The sequence below is a fragment of the Galendromus occidentalis genome, unplaced genomic scaffold (genome assembly GCF_000255335.2).
Source record: "Galendromus occidentalis unplaced genomic scaffold, Mocc_1.1 scf7180000077486, whole genome shotgun sequence".
In the NCBI taxonomy this organism is placed as follows: Eukaryota; Metazoa; Arthropoda; class Arachnida; order Mesostigmata; family Phytoseiidae; genus Galendromus; species Galendromus occidentalis.
This window is the reverse complement of record NW_003805474.1, coordinates 417,441-428,406: the sequence shown is the minus strand read 5'-3', so window position 1 is coordinate 428,406 and position 10,966 is coordinate 417,441.

The following is a 10,966-nucleotide window of genomic DNA, read 5'->3' as shown; positions in this document are numbered from 1 at the left end:
GTAAAAAGATGAAAACCTTGACGGAGAACCCGGAGCTGAGGAAGGAAACGACCGGGAGTAGGACGACCAGGAGCTATCGGTGGATCAATGAATGAGTGGAATTTTCCTCGTTGACTCTGCAGCTTGACGGCTGCTCCTGTCGTGCTCGTACCACAATCGAACCCCGTTCGTGCCGTAACCGACGGAGAATCGAGAGATACCACGCCTCTGAGCCTCGTTCGTACCTCAATAGGACCATGAAATGATCGACGCGGATCCGAGCTTCCGTGTTCTGGTGTGAAAAAATCGTACGAAGGTCGTATAACAATCGGGCCCAATTCATAGGGGTACGCTCGACCGTATATAACAATCGAGCTTATTCCGAAACACAATCGAGCCGCCAGTGATCCGCGGGAAGGCTCGCCCGAGGTCGTAATTACCGAAATAGTGTTCTCCACTTCCGGTCACAATCGGAGGCAGCTCGCCAAGAATACGGATTGCGGCAGGACTCTTTCAGTATTTTCTAACATGGTGATCGATTGATGACGATTACGAGAATCTACAGGCGGGATTTGTTCCCTAAGAACAGAGGGGAAAAACGTTCACAGATTCAGGGGGATTCATATTTCGAAGAAAAGATGCAGAAATCATATATTTGTGTATTTTCATGTGCGTCCCCAAGCGAACCGCGTCTATCTACTTAGCGTATACAGACCTTGACCGCGTTGTATCGACTCCAGTCTGTGTGTGTCTCAGTGTGAGAGAGTATTTGTCACTAGTAAGCAATCGTCAGCGGTTTCGCTTTCGTCGTCCTTGTGTTCCCTCTACGTCCACACGAGATCCCACCATCCGACGGTCGAAATCCTCCCCAACGAACCACCACAGCCCATCGATCTGAATCCTGAGGAACTCTCCCATTAGACGGGGATTGCACAGCTTCTTCCGAATTTCCCCGCAAATTCCACCTCGATCCACCCCTGCTCCCAACCGCGATTGCGCCTCGGCAGCCCGGAAAAGAGACTGCAGCGACACTTATACAGGATATCCTTATCGATGTTGGAATCATTACAAAGATGTTAAACTCGAGGTCAGTCTTGTCGTTATATGATACTTGACTTCTGTCTTTGAATGACGATGAGCGGCTCGCGAGGCCTCAATGAGCGTCGGGTGATTTCCGCCAGCCAGATTTTCAAACTCGATCTGGGTCTCCAGTCGAAGTATTTCGGCCGTGGTCATTCTCCTTTGTTTAGCCGAGGGCTCCATTCCGTTAAGTTCGAGTTAGGATTCTGTTCGAAACATTCGGTGTCGTGGTTTTGATTCATCTCACTGACCACGTTGATGGCGGCAGACTTCTCTAGACTATCTCGATACGGTCGGAAATCATGTACATAAGCGAAGTGTGTTGTGTGAAGAGGAATTATCTTGCCGAGCGGTGGATTTTAGCGGCTCCTTCTCAGTTGATCTGTCTCAGATCCTCATTTTGATCCAGGGAGAATTTTCCACTTGTAGCGATGGATTCGATCCGATGTATGAATTGATTGAGATATTCTTTCGTCGTCCGCCGAGCTCTGGATAGTGACCGTATGTACATATAGGATTAGTTGTTCCTTGATTTGTATTATATTTAAATATTTATTATTGAGATGAACACAATGATGATGATGATATAAGAATACAGAAAAAAAACAAATAAATCAAATGGCATTTATCGTGACCCAAAACACAGTAATTTTCATTGCGGGATGCTGGACGAGCATGGGGGACCTCTCCATCTGTGGGAAGAATTCACGACTTTACGGGTTTCGAGAAACTGTCGATGCTCCGGGGCACTCGAGGCTTGAGCCGCGCTGGGATCTGACGACAAAATTTCATTGTGGGAGGTGTCTGTAGACCTCACAACTTTGCTCTTAGGGACTTTGAATACATAGTTCTTTTCCCCACAGTTCCGGACGATGCCACACCTTTGCTTTAATTTCTCTTATTAAGGCGGAGCGAATCTGACACCTTCTTCGATCGGATGCCGCCGTCGCCGCCAGTCAACCAGTCTCCCAGTCAGCTCGTGACCCAGCCGGGGATAGGCAGGCGACGAAGCTCACTCGGTCGGACACCTCGTCACTCTGAAGCTTCCTAGGGAAACGCCCAACAGGCGTCACGCGTCTACTCCAGCTCTCGACCTGCCGACAAATTCAGAGGCAATTTTTCCTCAAACTGCAGTGGAACGAAATTAAATAGCCTCATAGTTCAACGGGTCTGGGAAGCGAGGGCGCTGGAACGCCTTCTTATTCATCAGAATGTCAAGACCCAAAATCGAATCTTATAGTATTTCTCGAATCTCATGCAGAGAAACCAGAGAGACATGTAGATCCCGAGCTCGTTCGATGCTCATTTTCCCCCGATGCACGCGAATTCACTCCATCATGATTCCTTTTCGGATCGGAGGCTCGCCCCCAAATTCATACTCCGATCCCCGATCATTGCGGTGAAAAAAAGACCGGAAAGCATCGGCTATTCCTCCACTGGTCGACGAATCGAATATCGGCTTCGCATAGAGCTTATCTGCCTGCGTCGAGCCTCAATCTGCTCAAGTCAACATCCATCCCCGCGTGGGAGCATGACCTTCGAAACGACCTGCAAATTTCGGCGTCATAGGGAATCGAATGAAAAAAGAGAGGTGGACGTCTGATTCACTTACTCGACCGGCAAAGACTCGGTAAGTTGACAGTTTCCTTCTGAGAGCTCCGGAGAAGCGTCCTGCTTCTAATTTGCCACTGCTACATCCGAGACGACTCGAGCTCACCAGTAGGCAGGCCGACCGACCGACTGAGAGACTGTCCGGTTGGTCGGTGAGCGCGATGCCCGGTGACTTGACCGACCGCGACTCGGTGGCTTTCCGATCACGTCGCTAGCCGCAATCCGAAGACTTTTCGCTATCTGTGAGAGAACAGTCCCGAGAAATAATTTATCACCAATTGATTTAGCATCAAAAGGAAAGGACCTAAGGTTCGCACCGACTATGAGGAGTGGAGGAAGCACTGTACGCTGTGTATTCCTTGTCAATCAGGGCTCGATAAACTCCTCGGGGGCTTTCCTCCATCCCTTGACCTTCGTCCTTGGAATATCTCTGAATCGGCCAGCAATGACCAGAATAAAACATTCGGAAGAAGGGTGAAGAGAGAGGGAACCGAGACGGAGGCGAGAATGAAGAGAGTGAAGCGGCAGTGGAGTTATAAGCTGCTGAAATAGAGGACATGGCCGGAAAGGTGTTGATCTGGCCTATAAGCCCTCGGATTGTCTTACGGCGGTCCGGAGCCAAGAAAACAGCAATTCGAGACGATGGCACTTCCCAGGGTCCGCCTAAGAAGCTGATTAATGATACAGGCTGAACTTTCGGTCCCGCCTCTAAGCGTATCATCTCTATACCCCCAATCTTCCGCAGCCATTTCCTTGAACACTCTCGCAAAACATCTATCCTTCCAGGGGATATTCTGCTCTGTGCTGCCTTGAGGTGGGGATAGAAGGAAAAGGAGATATAAGCAGAAGTTGAGCATGAGCAGCCTGCTTGCGCCGTTTCCAACAAGATATGGGATTCTTCCAAATCGATACATGTTCTGAGTCTTCGCTTGGTCCTTCGGGAATCCGGGAGCAATGCTCCATGTGGCTTTGAATTACTCTCCGTTTCTCCAAGGACTCGGCACCGAAATTTCTCTCTGAAGAATGTTCTCCTGTCCGTTCGAAGCACGTTCGATATCGTTCGACACCATTGCGACCGCCATAGTGGTGCTTTTAAATGGTTGAGACTCCCCTGACGAGAGCATGGAGCATCCCGAGATAATTTATTTTGGAGGGTATTTTGCCCACGAAATAGTTTTTGCGTGACTGTCAAATTAATTGGGTGTCTTGTCAAATTCATTGACGTAGAGGCGAAGCTCAGGCGGAAACTTGCCTCCAGCGGCAAGCAGATAGAATCGACCTTGATATGGAACCTCAAGTTACCGGCGTGAATGCTCGGAGCGGGCGTGATTTTGATTTCCAAGGAACTCCAGCTGAACGCTCAATGTCCTGACCGGGAGGAAGGAGTAGACGTAGCGATTGCTACCGCCGGAAGAACGGCACGGAAAAAGTTCGGGAGAAGTCAAAAAATCCATCTAGAGTCATTCCACAATTTGTTTGTTGAAGGGCCAGCTGGACCTCGGAATGAGCGACCGACGGACAGACCGTTCGACCGAGCGAGCGACGAAGACGGAAGCAAACAGCAGTTGTTGCTTTCCTGGAGGCGCTTTCCCGCCTCCCGCTCCCTTGTCTGCTCCGTAAGGCCCACTCCGAAACCGCTTGTGCAGTGTTCGTGTTCCTGCTGCTCCCGTGGCCACCGCTGCCACCACTTGTTTTTGGGGAGAGGTCCCCGAAGGCCGCGTAATTCTTGAACGGAGCGCCTCCGCCGCTACCATATCCTCCGATGCCGCCGCAGAGAGCCGAACGGGGAGCCTAGGTGGATATATCTTTATTAGAGGAAGTTTCGGATCCCACTGAATGGAGACGTGAGTCTGCGCCATGCCTAGCGACTTCGCAACAGAGGCAGCCAACGAGCAGAGCAAGGACCGGCGCACGGTGCGCGGAGAGCATACGACTACGCAGCCATGGGATATGGGATGAGGAATCGAAACAAAATTACTTTGACGGGACGTTTTTTGCGCTGGGTCAAAAGTGCGTACAAGCCCGACATTCGTCGCCTGCCGACGATTCCGAGGCAAGTGTCATTCCATAACTCAGATTTCGTTCCATCCCCTGGAAATCTCACACGTAGCGTCATTCGGGAGTCAGAGGGGAATTTATACGCTTCGCGTTCCCTCAACGTTGAGAGGATCGGGTCGACGCCGCCGCCGCCGCCGTGACTCGTGACGCGTCGGCGGAAACTTTCCTCGAGAATCTCAGCCCGATACCGAAGAATGCGGTCTGAAGCAGTAGCGTTTGCAGGACTTTTTGGGGGGGGAGGGGGGCAGACCAGGTTTTCGGGCGGCCAGGGGTTCAAAATGGCACCCTGTAGTCATGCATTACGAAAGAAAATTTTTAGGGGGGGCCATGGCCCCCTTCCCCCACCCCCTGTATACGCCTCTGGTCTGGAGTAGGAACATAGTACGGTTGAGCGCAGAATGCGGTAAAGAAGAGTGATCAAGGGAATCGTACAAACCTCGCAGCATCCTCGGGAAAGCGGACGAGGAATAGTCCGTTACTGGCCGACCCCGGGCTGGGGAGGAGCGCTTTCGAGAGAGAGAGAGCAGGGAGCAAGCGTTCTCGGAAGACGCTCGCGTGGAAAATGGAAGAGTCGCGCCCCGACAAACTCCATTAACCTGCTCCCTCGTAGACGATGCGGCGAAATTCAGGAGTAGACGCAGAACGACCCAGGGGAGAGGGGGTGAGCTATTCAAGCTGCTGCCTCTCTTCCGAGCCATACAATGACACTACGCATCTCCTGGGACGTTCGCTGAATTTTCCCCCGGTGCAATACCTTCCCGCCCCCGTTCATCCCCGTGACTGCTTCCAGAGAGAGGTACTGCGGAGACGAGCTTTTCAACGAATTCCCCTCGGATGATAACGTTTCAATCCCGTTGAAAGCACCGAGCTGATTTCCTCTCGACGAGAAAGCGTCACGCTGAACTCACAATGATGTCCCGAGCAACATGCTGACCCGGACTCGGGCCTTCCACAATGACGGGTTGTTTGCGATTCCGGTTTTTGAATGGGGTCTCGGTTGATAAATGGCCGTGGCAGTTCTACGCGATCGGCAGAAACCGGAAGTGGACTATGATTTGGAACATTGCAAGAAGGACTGCCGCACGCCGGAGTGGCTTTCTATGTTCTCCTGCTCATCCATCCGACGCTATTGTCGTTTTGGCTGGAGCTCTGGCTGTCCTTCCGCCGGGGAGTCTCTGAAGGACGTGACTAATTGCGCTCCGCTTCCATTGTAGCATTTGCAGTTCACCTCGATGCTTCTTCCGCTACTTTCTCGGTCGCTGACTTGCGCCCTGGCGACATGACGGCGGACGCTCCGATGATGACGAGTGGGACCTCATGTCCGATAGTCACGACGACGGACGGACGGACGGACGGAGACTCTGATCCCTCAGCCGGACTGCACCGACCGAGTTCATCAGTTGGAGCTCTGCATGAACGGAGATCGGAACGACAGAAATGTTGTCGAATACCCGACCAGCTGCAGATTGGAGCCGCCGGATAGCTGGTCGACCGCTATAGAAGCCCTTGGGGAAGGATCGCGCTTTATGACCCGCAGCTCTACGTTGCCGCCGCCACCGCCGTCATCGTTCCTGCAATCACTGGCCTTCCATTACCACAGAAGGAAACGTTCTGATGACGCCAGGCCGACCTTCCGAAAGCCCCATCCCCGATCGGGCCCCCGGGTCCGTTTTGATCAAAGGCGTATTGCTAGCCGACAGTCCCTATAGCCTCCGATTCCATCGATCTCGCCGGGAATGAAGCCGAACAAGGCGAGCTCTATCACGAGTCGATCCCTTCCAGCTCCTGGGACACATTGACCTCCGAGTTCTCCTTTGTGAGTTATCGTTGTCTCGTACCGCAATTTCCTTGAGGATTCCGGAATGTTCCGCATTGGTTTCCGAAGAACGATTTCTCTTCTCCGAGCTCTGTCTTTTCGGTTATAATTCAATAACTTGAGTAACAGCCAAGTCGGTGGTCGACTGTGCGCTACTACCGTGCTCCAGGCGGGGAAGAGGAACGAGACCGAGAGCCGGTCGGAGGGAAATCGTTCTACTCTGACTGAGCGCGCGCGTGTCTTCCTCGCGAATTGGCAGATAAGACGAATCACCACGCACTTTCGGCTCAGGTGGGAGGGAAATCTTTAAAAGAATTCCGAGCCCATCTCATTGTGACCGCTCCATTTGTGCGTGGCCGCATCGTGTTATTCAAACGGCTCTTTCATCTGTAAGCCAATTTGAGCTTTTGAAAAATATACGGGAGAAGACCCGCCCTACCGTCCGCGTGCCCGCTCGTTTGAATTCAATCCAACCCCATCTGGCCTCAACTCAGCCTTTTGCTCACTGGGATCCGTTTATAGCAGCTCCCCTTCTCCTTCTCCCCAGTGTGTGCCGGTGGAGTCCACCGCCTTGTGCCGAAATAAGCGATAGCCGTACTTCACTCCAAATACATTTATGTCTTTTTGGCGGAATTCTGCGAATATCTGAATCTTTTTCGGTTACGCGGCATCGAAAGCCTTTGTTCCTGCATCGTCTGCTATGCACACGTCCAATCTAGCTAACAGATGAGTAGGCCTTTTCCATCACCGCGTGGCGCCGGGGAAAAACTCCTGCTCGTCTCCCCGAAGAAAGCTACAGTCAGCTTCAATATAATTTGAAGTTCGTCTCAATTTTTGAGTAGGCCAAGATCGATAGCTCGACGTCCTCTGACTGAGAATACAATGGGGAGTTGAGCGTGTCATCCTTCAGGTGGGCCGAAGCAGAACAATGGGCCTGGGTGGTGCCACCGAGGGCCTGTGCATGTCGGAGAGTTTTGAAATAGAGCGAAAGCACCCCGTGAACTCTGGCGCCGTGGCCGCCGAAACGAACGTCGAAAACTTTTCTGGAATCATTCAGCTGCCATCATTGCAGCGCGAGATGAAAAGGAGGCTTACACCGATGTTCAATGCGCTCGGTACAAGTGCACGTAGAACACACATGCATACAGTCTTCCAGAGATAAGCTCCTCACAGACGTATGCAAGACGTAATCTCTCTAATCTCGCCACGATTCATTGCACAAACCATCCGACGTCTAATTGCTTCTCGCAGATTCCTGCGTTGTGCGGGCCCGGATCGCAGTCGCGACGCGCGGTCTGTTTTTTCTTGCGCTCTTTCAGAGAGCTTGAGCGAAAATAAAGTGATTCCACGAGTTCCGAGAGATTAGTCGCGAGCTCAAGCTCTCTGATTCGAGTCGGAAGTGCACATCTCTCCCTCGAGTTTCGATCAAGGGACCAGAGCTTGAAAATTATCCCTGGAGCGCATGTCTCGTACCCGAGAGGAGAATATCTGCCGAACAATGAGGAAATGCCACGTCGCGACGTTTCTCACATTGAGCTTGTAAGGCGCTCTTGAAATTCATTCGGCGCGCAGATGAAACCGCGGCTCCGCGGAACTGAATGTCCCTACCGAGGGCTAGTGGATCCTTCGGGACCTTCCGTGCGGGAACGGGAAGCTCCCAAAAATTATTCTCGACCATGGTGACTCGAGGAGCCCGCCGCCGGTTCGTCCGCTGCTAGATCTTTTTTTCCGCGTCGCATCGTCTATCGTGGCGGGAGGAAGTGGATTCTTCGGCTCGAACACTCGATCTCCACTACGTTGGCTGGGCTGGGTGGCAGCCCGATGCCATCTTTAACTCATCGAACGAGGGATTACCGCGAAGAGAAGAGATGACGTCACAAATTGTCCTGAAGGACCCACCCCACCTGACGATGGCCCTTGAACGTAACACGCGGAAACCGAGGGATACGAAGCTTCGGGGTTCCAACGACTGGGGAACAGCAGAGCTCTGTGACACGCGAGGGGTTGTCCGGTGCTCCGAGGAAGGTGCGGAAAGGGAACATCAAGGATCGCACGGGCTTTCGCAGGACAGACTCTTAGGCTGACAATTGATTAGGGCTACTGTCACTTCCGACTCCCCTCTCGATGAACGAGCTTCGATCACAGACGCTTCTTCTCTCGAATCAGCGGTCCAGCGAACGAACTGACTGGACGTCGAGAGAACGACCGGGCAGTCAACGAAATTGTCCTTAATCTGATTGCGAGCAGTGCAAGAGCGCAGATGAAATCTTCAACAAGATGGAAACCCTTAGCAGCCGACCGAGGGCGGGCGGTGGGGCGACCTCTCCCCCCTCTTCACTCGACGCTATGAACGAACGCATGGACCGACGGAAAACCGAGAGTAATTCGCAGCGACCATGTTCACCATCGGTCTGACCTAAATCGTACCGGAGTGCGGTGAGCCACCAGCCGCTCACTAATGGAAAACATTGCGCGATAAGATCTGCGATCTCAGTCGCATCGACAGCAGCACCCTCGATCGGGATCATCTCTCCGCTTAATCGGATTTTCATGAAACATGAATACGCTCAGGATCGGGAGGAGATCTCCTGGTGGCTCCGTTGCCGCGAATCAATAAGCCGGAATCCCTGCTCGATGAAAACCTATTGGTACTTTCTGTTGTCTCGAACCCGGGCTCCACGCCACAGTAATCTTCTCCTCCTCTCCAATAAATGAATTCTCGGAGAGACGCACGAGCTCTGTGTTGAAGAAAGGCGGTGACGGTTGGACACGAGCCGTTGAAAGACTCCTGGTCGCTCTTGGCGTCAGAATCCTCGATTGGTTTACGACTAGACAGTCAGTCAGTCAATCACTCAGCCTGGGAGCGGTCCGCAGTGCATTCGGGAGTGCTCGGGACTCGGGACAACACATCGAGTCGCTCATCGGCGAGAAACGAAAAGTTCTCGCCTCCGAGGCTCGGCGTAAAGCATTCCGCAGCACCGCGTTCACGTACTCTCCGAAGACTTAGCGCTAAGGAAGTGGGTGCGACTGAGTGAGCGGGTTAAGGCGTTGGGTACGGGATGAGATGATGATTGCGACTTCTTAATCCGGGGAGAAATCTCCAAGTTCCACGAATCGAGAATTGTTCTCACGTATCTTTTTTCGTAGGCAGCCCAGACTCGCTCCTTCGAGAGGAGAAGCTACCGGCGGGAATGAGCTCCGAGTGTAATAAGACGATCCAGACGGGGAAATAAAGACAAGAGCGACGATTGCAACGACGCGACGGCTGTGGCGACAGTGCGATGCTCCTCCGAATCTAATCCCTTCGTATTCGAGAGCGCGTCACCCCTGGAGCCGGGCTGAAAGCAGGAGTTGGAATTCGAGAAACGCGAGGAGAGGGTCTCGTCTCGAAACCACTCGAGTGAGCTCAATCAACTCTGTATATTACAAAGCGGAGCGAGGAAATGACCGCTCCGGATCGCGGGAGCATGGAAAATCAGGGAAGATTGAGCTTCTGAGAGTTTCCTCGAGCCTCCGGGGGAAGCTTCGCTTGGGATTCCCGGGAGAAACCCCGTCGGAAGGGCGAGTTTGATTCGGAGCCAATCTGGAATCCATATACATAGCCGGTTCCCGCCCGTCGGTAGAGAGCCGAGAGAGCCTGCCACCTCCAATCGGTCGGTCCAGGGACGGCCCCGCACCGAAGATGCCCAAGGGCCTGAATTCATCCCAGCAGATCTTATTTCGTTGCCAGACGAATCTTCTCTGACCTCACTCATGGGCTCGGTTTCCAGGCTAGGCTCGACGTTCCGAAATTGTCCCAAGTTGGTATGCGACCGTGAACCCCTCTGGTGGTAATGACCCACAGTCGGCGATGCTAGACTTGGCTCGCGCGGAACTTTCTACCGGCGATTCGAATCGCGAGAAAATTTCCGCTCGAACCTATGCTCCTCACCGTGTCCTTTTTGAACGACTCTTGAAAGTCCGGGAAACTACGGGTGATATTTTGAGCGCGAAAGTATCCGGTGGACGAGCTTCGCAACGATTTTTGACGGCGCGCTCTCACCGGACGAGAACTCCTGGGAGAGGACCAACGTCTGGATAGGACGGTCAGCGGATATCGTTCCTCTCTCGGCGAGAAAAGTGAAAAGTCGCTCGAGTGAAAACTTCCGAGTCACCATTCGTCGTCGCGGCCAGCCCGAAGTACAAATCAGTCTTCTCAGAGCATTCTCGTTCGATCAAGCGATATTTTTCGGTTCCATTCCATTTTTTTCTCGTCGGCCGCTCTCGCCTCTCCTTCGCTCAAATCCCTCTCCCTCCCGGCCTTATACCCCAGCGGCGAACGACGGAATCGATTGAGAAGTCGCTCTCGGAGGAAAGCGTTCGCCGGGCCGCCGCCATCGACCCGCGACACCTCAGAGGCCTATCTGGCTGTAACCTTCAATT